Below are 15,639 nucleotides of genomic sequence, written 5' to 3'. Positions count from 1 at the left end.
AAAGACCCAACGCAGCCAAAAATAAATAAATACAAGAAATAAATTTATTTTAAAAAAATCAACAAGTCCAACTGTCCTTTCTTCAAAGCTAATCTGACTTTTTCTCTGGCTATTCTTCTTCCCTCTCCCCCTCACCCCTCTATTTTTAGTTTTCTTCAGTTTTATTCTGCTGAATGTAGGTGTGGATTTTAAAATGATCCTTCTTGGTATTAACTTGCCAGTGAGTCAGGGAATAGTATTTCTATTAGCACTGGAAAAGTTTGTCACTATTTCTTTAAATATTGAATCTCCCCTATTATCTCTTTCCTTGCCTTCTGGGATTTTGATCAAATGTATGTTAGATGGAATAGATATTTGAAAGTATTAAGGAATTATTATAAATATTTAGGTGTGATGATATTGTAGTCATTTTCTTTTAAGAATTCTTATTGTTAAAGAATGTCTATTTTTAAAAACATGTGTTCAAACTTCTCTCTGTCTCTTCTAGGTTTCTTTCCTCTGTTGTTCATATTTTTGACTCCCTGTTGTAAATTCTTGATGATATATATTCTGAGTTATTTTTAGTTCACTAATCTTCTGCTGTATTCTAGCATCCAATCTGCTGCCAAAGATGTCCATATATATATAATTTATAACAAATACATACAGAGTTTATAATAAATATATATAAATTCTGTTTGGTTCCTTAACCAATCTGTCTTATTTCTGTAGCTTTCTGTTTCCTGCAAACATTTCCAATATTATCATTTATTTTTTTAAACCCAGTAAGCAAAGTGGCTTTATAATCTGAGCCTGAGAATTCTGATAGCAGCAGTCTACACAACCTCTTCCTGCTGTCCTGTTTTTGGCCGATTCTCCCTCCTATTGTCTTGCTTTCTTGTGAGCTTGGTTACCTATAAGTGCGCATTTGCTACTGACCTTGAAAACTGCCTGTGAGGTTTTCCTGCGGCCTGAGATGAATATGCTTCCTCCTCTGCATTTTGCATTTGCCGGTTAGACTCTTGGAAACTCCATTACTTGGAAACCAAGTCAAACCAAATTTAAGGCTTGACTTTCTCTGGCTCCCTCAGATTGTATGTGCCCAAAATGCAAATGCCTGTGAGGACTGGTCTGTGGCCAATTTTCTACGGGATTATTTTCTTTTCCTTCTTCCTCCTGTTCTGCTCACTTCCAAGTAGCATTTTCTAGTCTCTTGTGGTTGTGATGCAGAAGGGCATATTTAGTTCCGCTTAACTCACACTGATGCCGTTGCACTTTGGGGTTAAAGGCTATAGGGAAAGTCTTCCAGAACTGCCTTCCCTGCTGGACTTGACCTCCGTCCCTCCTACCCGAGCAGGGTTAACAACCTTGGTCAGCTGGGTGCTGTCTTCAATTCCCCTGCGGCATAGGCAGTTTTGATTCCCCACTCCCACCAACCCTTCCAAATATTATTCTGAAAACAGTCTTTTACCCAAAAAACTAGCCAGAGAGTCCCACTTGTCAAATCTTTTCAACTTTTCAATTTTTTTTTAATGGGATCCAACTAACCTAACCCTCCATTTTGAGAAACAAGAAGTCTTCTGCTAAAAAATTTTAACTTTGTAATTAGCAAAAAGTAGAATAAGTAAGAGATTTTTGCTTTGGGAATCTGACAGTAGAAATGTAGATGAGTGGCAGCTTGACTTTACTAAAGGATAAAATGTTCATGATACAATGCAATGTTTATTATTAATGATTAACAACATAAATAATTTCAATTGGCATCATTAGTCTGTAACATTGTCTGTAACACCATATGAAATTCCACCTATAGCTGCCTCCCTTTCTAGACACCTGATACCCAATTGGCAAAAGTGTTTTGAATAATCAAGGACACAGATGTTGTCATCAACTAGTATCTAATCACATAAACTTTGGCTTCCATTTTCTCAGGGCTGAAATAAGAAGGTTGAACTCTGTCCTCTGAAATGAGAAGGTCACTTCAGTTCAAAGAGTTTTCTGGCTCTTTCAGAGCCAATAATCTGGGCTAACATTTCAGCTCTTTTCTCTGGGGAAGGAAGAGAAAGATAGGTTTATCCAGTTATTAGTATTTTTCCTCTCTTCAGTCCAAAAAAAAAAAAAAAGGAGTTTGTAGCAGCAAACAAAAATAAATCAATACAACAATACAGAAAAATACATTGAGATTTTAAAATGAGAGGAAGAAAAAAAGAGATGAAAGCATTACTCCAAAATGTCCTATAGTTGGGTCATGAAATCTATGCAGGACTTCGCAGCATTTGCTAACTTAAGGAAAACATATATACTTTGTATATATTTAGTAGTTCATACACTAAACAGAAAGCTCCCACATAAATGAGATTTCTAGTACAGAAAAGACTTCAAGTATATATAGGCATTACTATGTTTTTATTCTGCAGTCACAGTTTTAGCAGATATCCACTGAGTTTAATGCTAATTGAGGTTCTACTATATATTGTCTATTTCAAATAGCATAAAAAAGAGAGCACATCTTGCCTGACCCACTGATTGAGCTTGATTTTGGACTTATCACCAATCTCCATAAGAACACCTCACTCAAAGAAAGGATTTGTAATTCCAACTCCCTTAATTTTCAAAGAATGCTTCCCTCAAAAGAAAAACCATAAAATTTTAGAACATCCTAAAAAGAATTTAAGTTCTGTAATCTACATTCAATCAGGAGAAAGGCACTTAAAAGCAACTGTATTACATGCTGGAAGGTCAGTTCTAATGCATTACAGGATGATCTTGAACCATCTGACATTTTAAGTGCGTTTAAAATTTTCTGTCTTGCTATTTTGTGACTCCACTGGGCTAGCTACTGTTGCCAAGGCAATATGGGTTACTGCAGGGATACAAAGGGGTTTTTGTTTGTTGTTTTTTAAATATTAACGTGACAAACATGGAAAAAGTAAATATAGAGAACAAATTCAGCCCCTTTTCTCTTCAAAATGCATGCAGTACAGATCCTCTGATCATATATCTGATTAAAAAATACAAAGACTCATGCAGTGACTTTCCCAACTGGTATAGAGACCTTCTCCCAATCAGTGGGGCAGCTACCATCAGAGTCCTCTTCTCATTCTTTCTTCTGGATTGAGGCCCCTCTGAAAATGTGGGACATTGATTATACACAATATTAACTACCCACCTCCAACATGTTTATCTCTAAATGGAAAAATCCTTTCTTTATGTAAATAAAGGTGGCGGTAAAGGTCCAGAGTGTTATATTTCAGGGAACTTGTGAAGAGAAGACAGAGAAATGCATGGTGCAAATCATATAAATACATTCAGTTGGGTTGCAAAAGACTCAAATGCAGATGAGAATAAAGATTCCAAGTAACCCTTTTTTTTTCTCTGTGATTATTCCTTCTAGTCAATATAATCTAAAGCTGTTCAGACACTATGATGGACTCCAATCATCTGATGATGGGATGAATCAAAGCCTCTATTTTCTGGAATACTACATGAAACTTTTCTGGAAACAGATAATATCTTTGCTTCCTACTAACTGAAATGCAGTATTTTAAAATCAGAAGTCTACATGCAAATCAAGAAACCCTGTAGTAAAAGGCACTTTTTAATCAAAATCTCCCAAAGCAAGGTCTCCTTAAGACAAACCAATGATTCAAGCAAAATGCCATGTTGCTACCAGAGACCTGGAAATAAATAGGAAGTCTTTTAAGCACAACTGAAAAACAACTCACAAACCTCAGAGCAACTATTTTTAAATAAATATTTAGAAGCTCAAGGAAAGTGTTTGTCTTACGCTGGGAAGCACACTGGACCCCATCGGCTCCTGCTCCCAATAAATGATGCTGGGAGTGTGTCTGGGAAGAATAAACATGAGACTGAGCGCTCACAGGCACGGTATAGGGTTGATGTCCATGAGTGCTTTCACATGCTGACACGTGAGCAGACCTTTGGTTCCACTGCAGGCAAGCTCCTCCTCTCCGACCATTTAAAAACTATCCAGGATACAACAGCCACTCCTACTGGGGATGGATACTTCCACTCAGTTTTGATGCAGTTTCAGTTTGATCCCGTGAAACCATCAGAACTTCCCACCAGAGATAAATGAGGAGATTCTGGCCTTATTAGTGTGCACAATTAACACAGGTGACCTGGCTGTACTTGCCAACCTTCCTGCTATTTTTTTAAAAAATAAATTTATTTATTTATTTATTTTTGGCTGCGTTGGGTCTTTGTTGCTGCGCACAGGCTTTTCTCTAGTAGCAGAGAGCAGGGGCTACTCTTCGTTGGGGTGCACAGGTTTCTCATTGCAGTGGTTTCTCTTGTTGCAGAGCACGAGCTCTAGGCACTCGGGCTTCAGTAGTTATGGCGCGTGGGCTCAGTAGTAGTGGCTCGCGGGGTTAGTTGCTCCGCGGCATGTGGAATCTTCCCGGACCAGGGCTCGAACCTGTGTCCCCTGCATTGGCAGGCGGATTCTTAACCACTGCGCCAGCAGGGAAGTCCCCTCCTGCTATTTTTATCCACCTCCCTACATGTGAGCACCTTTGACCTACTCTGAGCTCAGACCCCCTGATCTATTACAGTGACTTTGTCAGTCTTTCTTTAAAAATGAACAGGCAGGGGCTTCCCTGGTGGCGCAGTGGTTGAGAGTCCGCCTGCCGATGCAGGGGACACGGGTTCGTGCCCCGGTCCGGGAAGATCCCACATGCCGCGGAGCGGCTGGGCCCCTGAGCCATGGCCACTGAGCCTGCGCATCCGGAGCCTGTGCTCCGTAACGGGAGAGGCTACAACAGTGAGAGGCCCGCGTACCGCAAAAAAAAAAAAAAAGAACAGGCAATAAAACGAATTTAATCTAGAAGCAGCAGCTCAGTAAGGGAAATGAAAACATCAGAAGTTATCTAATCACAGCCACAGCCATCCAGGGCTCTGTCTTATCTGCTGGGTAATAAAAATGGGACCTTCCTAAACTTGAAGGGCATCAAATAAAATAAGTAGTAAAGTTGTTGCTAGCCTCTGGCTCTTCGGGGGATTGCTATGCAGTTTAACCAGTGTATACTAACTACAAAACACTGTCATGGGTTTGAAACACCTATGTTCTAGGAAAGTTTTTTGGGGGGTGCAGGGGGAAGGTTGTTTCCACATAAAGCAAAAATTGAAACACAAACACCTTTGAGAACAGGGATTGTTAAGAGGGCAGCAGAAGGAAGGAATGGGCAGAAAAGAATATCTCCTCTGAAGTTAGGGTAGTTTTTCCAGAAGAGTAGGGTTCAGTCTCAGTTTAAGGAGAACACTTATAAATACCTTGGACAGCTCAAAACTGCTATTGGGGAACCCAGAACCAAGTGAGCCAAGAATGGAGCAGTGCTTTAAAACTCCTGGCAAAGCAGCAAGAGGATGAAGAGTTGGTTTTGCATCGTTCTGAACACAGCAGTAAAGAAGCAGAGGCACCTCTTCCCAAAAGGCGCCGGAATCCTACGGCATCAACGGATCCGTCGCGGGGGCGGGGGTGCGGGGGGTATTTCTCAAAGTCTCCCAGGGCACTCACCCCTCCCTACTCCGCCCCACTACTCCGTCCACCCTTCCTCCCTCCACCTCCAGGACCCGCCCACCCCCCGGGGGTGTGCAGCACTTCTTAAGCTCTAGCCCCCAGGGGCCACCTCTGCAGCCCGGACTCTTCCTGGAGCTTGGCAAGTTCTGGGACTGAAAGCCAGGCTTGCACGGCCGCCAGGGGCCACTCGGGCCTGGAGGTCGGGGGGTGGGGTGTGCGTGGGGGAACTAGAGCCTTAAAGGCCACCCACTTCCTTCGAGGGGACGAGTAACGCATCTTCCTCACAGTGCTTCTCAGGGGTCAGCCCGCTCCTCACTCGACGGTGATCAATACTCACTCGACGCGGCTCGGACCACCTCCTGTGCCCCTGGACTCCGCCCTAAGGGTCCTCTGGCGTCTGTGACGGCGCGGGTCCCGGCCTCTTCAGTCGGCTCAGGCCAGCGCTTCAGGGGTCCCTCCAGTCCCCTCCCCCCCGGCACTTTCTCTAACCGAGGAAGGAGCGGAGAGGAACTTGGCTGAATCAAGGGACCTGCGAGCCTATGGATGAGTTCTAAACCCGAGAGCCAATTAAATATTATTGGAACCTACTGTAAGGGCAGGGAAGGGGAGGTTAGGAGGCGGAGAGGCTGAGTCCCACGGCGGCGGTCCAGCCCCGGAACCCAGCACAGCCCTCCCTCGGCCCTTCCCCGCCATCAGGACGAGGGGCGCTGCCACCCCAGCCGGGACCCTGCGCCTCCCCGCCCCCGATTCCCCTCAGGACGCGCAAGTCGGCCCCTCCCCACCCACGCCGGGCCGAGCAAGCCGAGCGGAGGGCAGGGGCGAGACGAAGGGCCAAAGTTCCCCGGACTAAGACGCCCCGCGCAGGTCTTCCTACACATCAGCTGCGGCTCTGGGAGAACGCCTGCGCCTCAAAGGTTGGTCTCGCGGCGCAGCCCGGGACGGGTACAGGGCCCATACCCTCTTACCTGACGCGCGGCCCCGAGGGCGGACTGGGCTTCCGCCCGCCGGGTCCATCCCCAGGGCGGCGTGAAGGCCGTGGGCGGGGTCGGCGGTCGCACCGCCCTCCCCGCGGGCTCGGGGGCTGCTCAGCGCCAGTGGAGGGAAGAGACGCCCCAGCCGGGAGTTCGGGCTCCGCGGGCACCGGGTCCACTCCGGGCGGCGGGGGCGGGGCCTCTCGGCCCTCAGTCACTCGGGGCGGGAGGTGGGGGTACCGGGGAGCGGGAAGGGGGAGCGGGGTGCCGGCGGGCGGCGGGGGACGGCTTCTCAGCTGAGTTCCCACCTTCTGAGGAAACCCGCGCTCCCCCTGCCCTGGGCGCGAGCGCCACCTGGAGGCCCCGGCGGAGGGCGCGGCCTGGAGCGGAGCGCGCCGCCTCGCCCCGCCCGGAGAGCGGGTGCCCGGACTTGGGGGCTCCCGCCGCGGGCGGCCGCAGCCCCGCTTCCACGCCTGGGCCCGTCGCTCACCCCGAGGGTGACGCCTAGGGACACGTCACCCTGAGGACCGCCTCTCCACTTCGGGGTAAAGCGGGAATATCTGGAAGGCGGTGGGAGCGATGCTTCTTTTCACACACATTATAGGAAACGTCTTGGATGGATGCCCAACTGCTACCAAAACCGGTGAGGGTATCGCTCACCTCTGCATCCTCGGTGTCTACAAGAGCGCCTGGCATATGGTAGGAGTCTAGTAATTATTTTTTATCAAATAAGTGTATGAATAAATGAATGAACGATGAGGCTTTTTTTTTTTAATCCCATAATGTCTTCCTGAATACATCCACTTCACAAAAAGTATAAGACAGAAAGGCTTAGGGATCACCAATGTTTGAAAATAGATAGAAACACGCTGACTTATGTAAGGGGTAGCCACTGCCACATGTTCTGAAGCACTTTAGAAAGAAAGCGTGGCTTTCTTGTTCCATACTTATTAAAAGTCGAATTCAGACAAATGAGTGCTAGAGGTGTGTATACTGTGCATTGCGTCTGTTTCTGCAACGGTAGATAAACTAGACAGCTACATTCTCTCAGCATAGAGGTATTGTCAGAGTCACAAATTGGACTTCAGAATCCATAAGGTCCAGAAAAGGCTGTCTCTGTCTGACATTAGGATGACATGGAGGATATGACACACAATGTGAACAGAGATACAGGGACATAGGAGGGTCTTCCTCCGCATCCTCTTAAGGCACATCTAACAAGACTTCTCTGACAACCTGGAGGGTGGATGGCAAGAAATAAACTCTTTCTGTCATTGTTCGAATTCTCACTTCCTTTTATGAAAACAGATTCTATTCCGGATAGAACCCTTTCAGATTTCAGATTTACTTGTTCTTACTCTATTAATAGTTATACAGAATTCAGATATATTACTGTTATTTGGCCCATTTGACTGATGTAATATTGACAAGATGTGATTTATGTGCTCAGAATGACACAGCTGGAGGGCTATGTGACTGTAATTACTTGGGGGTTTTATCACCTTCCCTCCAAAGGGAAGTGTGCAAATGTGAAAGCACCAATTGTTCCCAATTACTTGAGATACTTTCTGGAAATATCTAACCCCTTCCTGCATTTTTTTTTTTTTTTTTTTGTGGTACACGGGCCTCTCACTGTTGTGGCCTCTCCCGTTGCAGAGCACAGGTTCCGGACGCGCAGGCTCAGCGGCCATGGCTCACGGGCCCAGCCGCTCCGCGGCATGTGGGATCCTCCCGGACTGGGGCACGAACCCGCGTCCCCTGCATCGGCAGGCGGACTCTCAATCACTGCGCCACCAGGGAAGCCCCCCTTCCTGTATTTTTATTAGCCACATTGAAAGGAAAATGATCAGATGATTGTATAGAATTTTAAAGCGTACAACGTGCCTTTAAAATTGCTTAATAAACAAGTGGTTTAAATATCATCAGAGATGTTACCGGAATTCAGTTAGGATGGTATGTGTCACATCTGATGGACAATGGAATGGTAAATAACAAATCAAATAAGTAAATGCTCACGTAGAAAAATACAACATAGCATTTTATGAATAAGAGCTTATTGCCATAATAAGATATATAAAATTGACTTCATGGATATAAATAGCAAAAGAAAAACCCGAAAGCAAAACTTTTTTTTAATCAATTTTCTCTCCAGACCAAAAAAAAAAAAAGCCTAAGAAGTAAAATAAAATTAGGAATTTACCTATTGGTCTGTGTCCTTCCAATGGACACAAAAATTTTAACATGCGTTTGGTTGTAGCAGGCTGCTGACCTGTTTAACTAAGGGGAGGTGTTTGATTTTGTTCATGTAACCTGATGTGAATACAGAAGGGCCAGAGCTCTTGAACCTGAAGATATTTCAAACTAAGAAGTAGCAACAAATCTTCAGGTTACTCGTACTTGTTAGACTGAATTGCTGTGGTACACGGAGCTCATTGGAAGAGCAGTTGGCTAGTTGTCCCCTCCGGACAGTTTGTACCAAGTGGGTGGACATCCTGGAAATATACAAAAGTATCCTAGAATCTCAGGGTCGCAGAGTACCTTCCATACCAATGAATAGCCCGCATGTACTTACAAATGGGCTGTTCAGTGACCAAATTGTTTGTTTAATTATTGTATCAAAGCATAATCTAAACAGTGATATAGGCATTTGGCCAAGTAATTCATGGTGTTTAGTAATTTATCTACCGGAGACTTGGCCCTGGAAAATAGTCCCCTCTAACCTACTTGATTTTAGGAATTTAGGAACATAACAAGACCATGTGATTATGCACTGGGTTGACTTTACTGTTCTGTCACCCCACCACTTACATATGCCCTAATTTTTGTGGCACATGTGGGCTTAGGGATTTTACAAATAGAAGAGCCATTGTAGTATTTTCCTCCACCTCAGTTCCTTGTATTACACATGTAGTGGTTAGAAACAGAACAGATGTGACCATTTGCTGGTAACAGTGCTAGATGATTGGGGAAAAAAAAAAGATGACCCCTAATCTCTCCTAATTATACACATTTATCTATACAACTTAGATAAATGAAATATTAATATTCCATATGCATCATACGAAACCCATCATTCTTCCCTTACCGTTAACTCCCTGGATAGTTTATATTTCCTGATGCCCATTGTTTGGCTTCTTTCCTCTCTGGTTTCCACTTTTTTATTTGGTTGATGTTCAAGAGCCTACTGAAACAGACACACAAGAACTGAATGGAATTTCTCAGGCAGGAATTTCTTATGTAAAGTGGCCTCTCACTGAACTATGGTTTTGCTCATCCACCAGACTTACAGAGTGCAGCTGACTCTGTGAAAAGGCTCTGTCAATGGAACCAACCCCAGTGCCAATGCAGGGGCTCATTCATTTACTGAGAGCACCCACTGAGAGGAGATCCTTTTCCCAACACAGTTTAATAAGACATGATGTTCAAACCTGAGTACTGAAGACAGCTTTTAAAAGAATAAAACATCCTCTGAGAGATCCAAAGACCCAATGTAAAAACACTCATTTTATTCTACAAAAAGATGTTTCAATTGTAAATGATCACTGCAAAAGCAATGGTTTATAAGAGGGAGTGGTTTCTGCAACTGGGCCTTCTATATGGAAATGATGAATATTTGGTTACCCTTTGAGCCCCTCCTATGGTTATTATTTCCCCTCCTGGAGTTTAGGAACTTTTATTATTTTCTATTCCCATTTTCCAAAGAATTGCAGATGTGCTTGGTAGGATAGATACCTGAGGGAAGTGCATAGGCTTAGAACAAAAACAAAAACAGCCTTTATGCTATTAGTACATGGGGAAATTAAAAGTTACCCCCCATAAAAGAATTTATTGTGCTAAAACTATATGAGAAACTCTGAGTGGAACTTTGGTTACCAGGGAAGAGACAAGTCGCTTCTTGGGGAAGGGGTGACATCACCAAGAATGTAGTGAGAATAAGAGAAGATAAATGATGGCTGATCTAGGAATCTGCAGTTGGGAGTGAGATGAATAAGCCCAACTTCCAAACTCTCTCCTGCTCAGGAGTGGTATCAGTGTATTGCTCACTTAGTGTAGCTCTAGGGACCATGGAACAGGGTAACATTTTGGAGAAAGGGAATCAAAAGTCTCTATCCTATTGAAGATGCCAAAAGGAGGATTTAAAATGTGTTCCATTTGACTATATTTTCAAATGCACTTTCTCAAAAACAAAAGCAGGACACCTTCTTTAGAAATCATTTACACACATATATTGCAAAAGGTAACAAAATATATATTTTGTTACCAAAAAAAAAAAGATAATATACAGGAATGCTTGTATATGAAGAGGAAGTAGTTAGAAAGATACATATAAAAATGTTAACAGGGGTTACCTTTGGGGAGCGGGAATGGGGCTGGGGACTAGTGTGGGAGTGAGTACTTGCTTCTCACTTTATATATTCCATATTTGAAAAAAAATGTTCACCTGAAGTGGGTATCCTTTTTTTTAATTTGGGTTTTTTTTTGTTTGCTTTTTTTCTTGTGCTTGAGACTTAAAAATTGAAGTATAGTTGATGTATTTCAATATAAAAGGTATCATTTTTATAATAATTAAACTTCTAAAAATATTTCTTTGTGTACCTGATCTGTGCAAGAACAGAAGGCAGAAGAGGTGTTAGAACAATGTAAGAGTGACATCATAGTGTCCAAATGTGTTTGGATGCAGAATGTCATTGATAATCATGTTTGACTAATAAATACTGGTATTAAGATGACTTCTGATTTGTAAGCTCTTAATTACAGATACTAAAAAGGGGTGATAACTAATTGTCAAAAATCAGAAGCAACCAAGATGTCCCTCGATAGATGAATGGATAAACAAACTATAGAATATCCATACAATGGAATATTATTCAGTGATTGAAAAAAAACCAAAACTGTCAAGTTGTGAAAGACATGGAAGAACCCTAAATGCACACTGCTAAGTGAAAGAAGCCACTCTGGAAAGGCTACATACCATATAATTCCAACTATATGACATTCTGGGAAAGGCCAGACTATAGTGACACAAAAGATCAGCGGTTGCCAGGGGTTGGGAGAGGGATGGATATGTGGAGCACAGGGGTGTTTAGGACAGTGGAACTATTCTGTATGCTACTGTAATGATCCATACATGACATTCATTTGTCAAAACCCACAGAACAGTGCAATGCAAAGAGTGAACCTTAATGTAAACTGTGGACTCAGTTAATAATAATGTAGTTATATTGACTGATCAATTGTAACAAACCTACTGCACTAATGCAAGATGTTAAGAGGGAAACTGGGGAGGGGAGAAGGGACACATGGAATTCTCTGGACTTTCTGCTCAATTTTTCTGTAAAACTGAAGCTGCCCTTTTAAAAAGTATATTAATTTTTAAATAACTTAATGTTGGCTTTTAATATTTATATGTAATGATAAATGACTAATAATAACATAATATAATTGAAAACTATCATTTCAAAACCAAGCCAGGACTATGATGCCCTAATCATGTTTTATAAGGTAAGGTACTGAATGCCTTTCTTCCTTATCTAGTTTGTATATACAGCTATCTGGGGACCGGTCCAGGTCTTGCCTGGTTAGGAGCTGGCGCAGACCTGATGCGCCCTCATCCACTGGCACGGCCTTGGCAAGAGCTGGCCTCGGGCACCCTCCATCGCCAGGATCCCTCTGATTCCCACTAGGGTGCTGGGCACGAGGGGCAGCTCCCACGTGCTGGCAGGTGCCTCTTCTATCTGGTTGGTGATCACTGTGGCCACACGGCCGGGCCCGCGCATCCCACAGCGCCGGCTCCCCCTGCCAGCCCAGTGCCGCGTGTGGCCACTGGCCGTGCGCACCACACCCCGGCACCAGGGATGGTGAAGATGCAGAGCAAGTGGGTCTGCTCTGAGCCCCACTCTGCGAACGGCAGCCGTGGCTAATAGGGTGCACGGGCAGGCGGCCCGGGAGGCTGGGAAGCAAGCCCGGCAACGCAACAACGCACTTCGACACCAATCTGGACTTTCAGTCTGTCATTCCTAAAGCCTGGGTGGCAGTGCTTGTAGCCTAAAAATAAACTCCTGCTTCCCTTGGGGGCATTGGGATTTATACTATTTAAATTGCACAGACTGTTTTCATTCCTTGGGGTTTGAAGCACTGAAGGCTGAAATATGCTTCTCAGCTCTTTTAGTGATGGAGTCACCCTTGCAACACACGCCGCTCCCATGGCAACTGCCAAAAAACAAGATCAGACTTCCACCGGAGTGGGGAAGGAAGCATCTCAAGAAAGCCAAGAGCTGCTTTCTTCCATGGGTGTGACTCTCCCTTTTAGGGCCTAGTCAGGAAGGGAGGGCCTGGTGAGCAGGACTTGAAGAAAGACCAGCATGACAAGGATGTTTTCATGATGAAGTCCTGCATGGTGCCAACTCAACTGAAAAAAAATTTTAAGTATGCCCTTCTCTTTGGGTTAGAAGGAAATGTTGGAATTAAGAGTTAATGCTTATTTCAAACAGTTACATGAGGGAAAAGTATTGCACCTTAGCTCGTATTCACACAATTGCATGCACTGTCCTTGATATTATAAATAGATAGATATATATAGATAGATGTGGCTAGATATATAGATGGATATATACATATACACAGTGCATACAATAAAATGCACATATAATCTATATAATTGTTGCATATAATTATATAATGTTCCATTTATTTTGAAACTTTGTACTTCTGAGCAGATATTGTTTGGAAAACACTTGCAGCACTTAATATAACACTTTCTTATGTTAAATACAGAGTCCTTTGGATCCAGCCTGAAAAGCAAGGCTTCATTTCCTTCTAACGGAAAAGTTCTCAACCCTATTAGACTTTGTGCTCACTTTTATCACAAATATTTTGTAATGCCTCCTTAACTGTCCTAAAATGCAATTCATAGGTAATGTCATTTACCTACAACATAATTTTTAAAAAATCAATACAATGCTCTAATGCTCTAACTAAAATATAAAGGAGAAATAAAAGGGAAGTCATTAATAATAATACGGGGGGCTTCCCTGGTGGCACAGTGGTTAAGAATCTGCCTGCCAATGCAGGGGACACAGGTTCGTTCCCTGGCCCGGGAAGATCCCACATGCCGTGGAGCAACTAAGCTGGTACGCCACAACTACTGAAGCCCGCGTGCCTAGAGCCCGTGCTCCACAACAAGAGAAGCCACAACAATGAGAAGCCCGGGCACGCAACGAAGAGTAGCCCCCGCTCACTGCGACTAGAGAAAGCCCGTGCACAGCAACGAAGACCCAACACAGCCAAAAATAAAAACAAATAAATAAAATTTTAAAAAAAGTGAAGGGAACATATGTATAACTGATTCACTTTGTTATAAAGCAGAAACACACCATTGTAAACCAATTATACTCCAATAAAGATGTAAAAAAAATAAAAAAAGAATAAATTGTCTAAAATAATAATAATAATACGGTACAGGGACACGATGTAGAGTCCCTTACATGTAGAGTCACATATGAAAGTGACAGCCACAAATGAAGGCTGATCTAGGTGTCTCATACGGGCAAGTAAAATATCCCAAATTGGTGATACCATTTTTTGAAATGACAAATAACTCTTAGTAAAGCAAGAAAAACAAAGTGTGATCTTCCTCTTTTTACAGTGTAGTTGCATTCATGAAATTCAGTGTATATTAAAACCATGCAAAAAATATTTTGTGTAAAATAAGTTGGGTTCTAGGCTCAGATAATCATAAATAGGGTGTTCATTTTATCTGACTTTCTTACACAAATATCTGATGGGGTATTCGAAAGTTGACAGAACTGTCCCATACCAACAGCAGTACTCAAATATTGTGACAACTAATCCTCTCTCCCACAAAGATTTCTGAAACATTCCCTAGCGGTAATTCCAAACCACCCTACCTTTGAAACCACTGTTCTAAAGACAGAACTCCAATAGGAACATAATGTATTTCATAAACTGACTTGAGATTTGAATTAAAGAATGGAAGGCAAAATTGCTGAAAACGAGACTGTCTTAAAGTCAAAGGGTGGTAAACTGATGACAATGAAAAGAGTAACTTCCTAGAACTTGCCACTTCAAGAGAGGCTGAAATGACTTGCGTATTCACAAACAAAAAAGGGCTAGGTCTCCAAAAGCTTTTCTAAGCATTTTATAAGTGCAGCTGGTCCCAAGGCAAGGTGATGCCTTAGGAACTCAGTCATGGGGAATAATACAGTAGCAAAAAAGGAGGCCAGCGATGAGCTGAATGAAACTGGGGCATGAGATGCAGAATTCTCAGCTTCTCCATCTCCAAACAGCTGCCTGTCTGTAGAAACCATGTCAAGCCAGCTCGAGCACAGCATCTCTTCTGCAGGGTTAAGTGCCATTTGCTTGTATGCAAATAACACAAATTCCAAGCAGATTCTATATGCTGTCTACCAAATAGTGACATGGAGTTGTCCAAAGAAGGAAGACTGAATTAAGAGGAAAGAGATGAGGCAAGAATTCTCAACCCTGGCTGCACACTGATATTGGAAAACCTTTAAAAAATATGGATGGTTAGGCCCATCCCTTTGGAATTCATTTTTTTTCAGTATGGGAACTAAAATATTGCCTACCATATCAGTAAACAAAGGATGTTGCAGCCATCAAGCAAGCACATTACAGCCGCCTGGATGGTGAGCGCTGAGGGAACTCAGGATGGAGGCAAATGGGCTGCCAACTGCCAAGCACATCTAGCAGTCGGCTGCTGCAGCCACCCCCGATGGTGCATCTGAGGAAACTCAGGAGAGGAAAACACAGGATACTGGCCCCCGATAGCTGAGGTGCATACCAAAGGAATGATTTCAGTGAGCCCAGACTCTTGCATCTTCCCATACAGAGAAAAGCACTAAATTCCTTAATTTGAGATAACTGGTTTTCTTTTTTTTTTTCCTGTGGTGTTATTTTTTTGAATTTTATTTTACTTATTTTTTATACAGCAGGTTCTCATTAGTTATCTATTTTATACATATTAGTGTATATATGTCAATCCCAATCTCCCAATTCATCCCACCACCACGGCCCCCTTGTTTTCTTTTATTAACAGTAATCTTTTGATGTTCTGAATACCTGCTCTTTTGTTGTAAAAACTCCTATATATCCTAGCTATCCCCCCACCCA

At 43.1% G+C, this 15,639-nt stretch overlaps 2 long non-coding RNA genes across 2 annotated transcripts in view; one reads left to right on the top strand and one right to left on the bottom strand.

The window, feature by feature from the left end:
- Positions 1-6,962, bottom strand: part of LOC117195638 (uncharacterized) — a 29,682-nt gene extending 22,720 nt beyond the window's left edge. The window contains exon 1 of the long non-coding RNA XR_004475394.2: positions 6,484-6,962. This is a non-coding gene — a long non-coding RNA (uncharacterized LOC117195638). The remainder of the gene's footprint in view (positions 1-6,483) is intronic.
- Positions 4,717-11,219, top strand: LOC125962826 (uncharacterized). The gene is made up of 2 exons (XR_007474588.1): positions 4,717-6,432; positions 7,094-11,219. It is a non-coding gene; the product is annotated as an uncharacterized LOC125962826 (long non-coding RNA).
- The last annotated feature ends 4,420 nt before the right edge of the window (positions 11,220-15,639 follow it).

The sequence above is a fragment of the Orcinus orca genome, chromosome 21, assembly GCF_937001465.1.
Source record: "Orcinus orca chromosome 21, mOrcOrc1.1, whole genome shotgun sequence".
NCBI classification, from domain to species: Eukaryota; Metazoa; Chordata; class Mammalia; order Artiodactyla; family Delphinidae; genus Orcinus; species Orcinus orca.
Note: the sequence above shows the minus strand (reverse complement) of the source record. Positions and strands in the feature narration are given on the sequence as shown.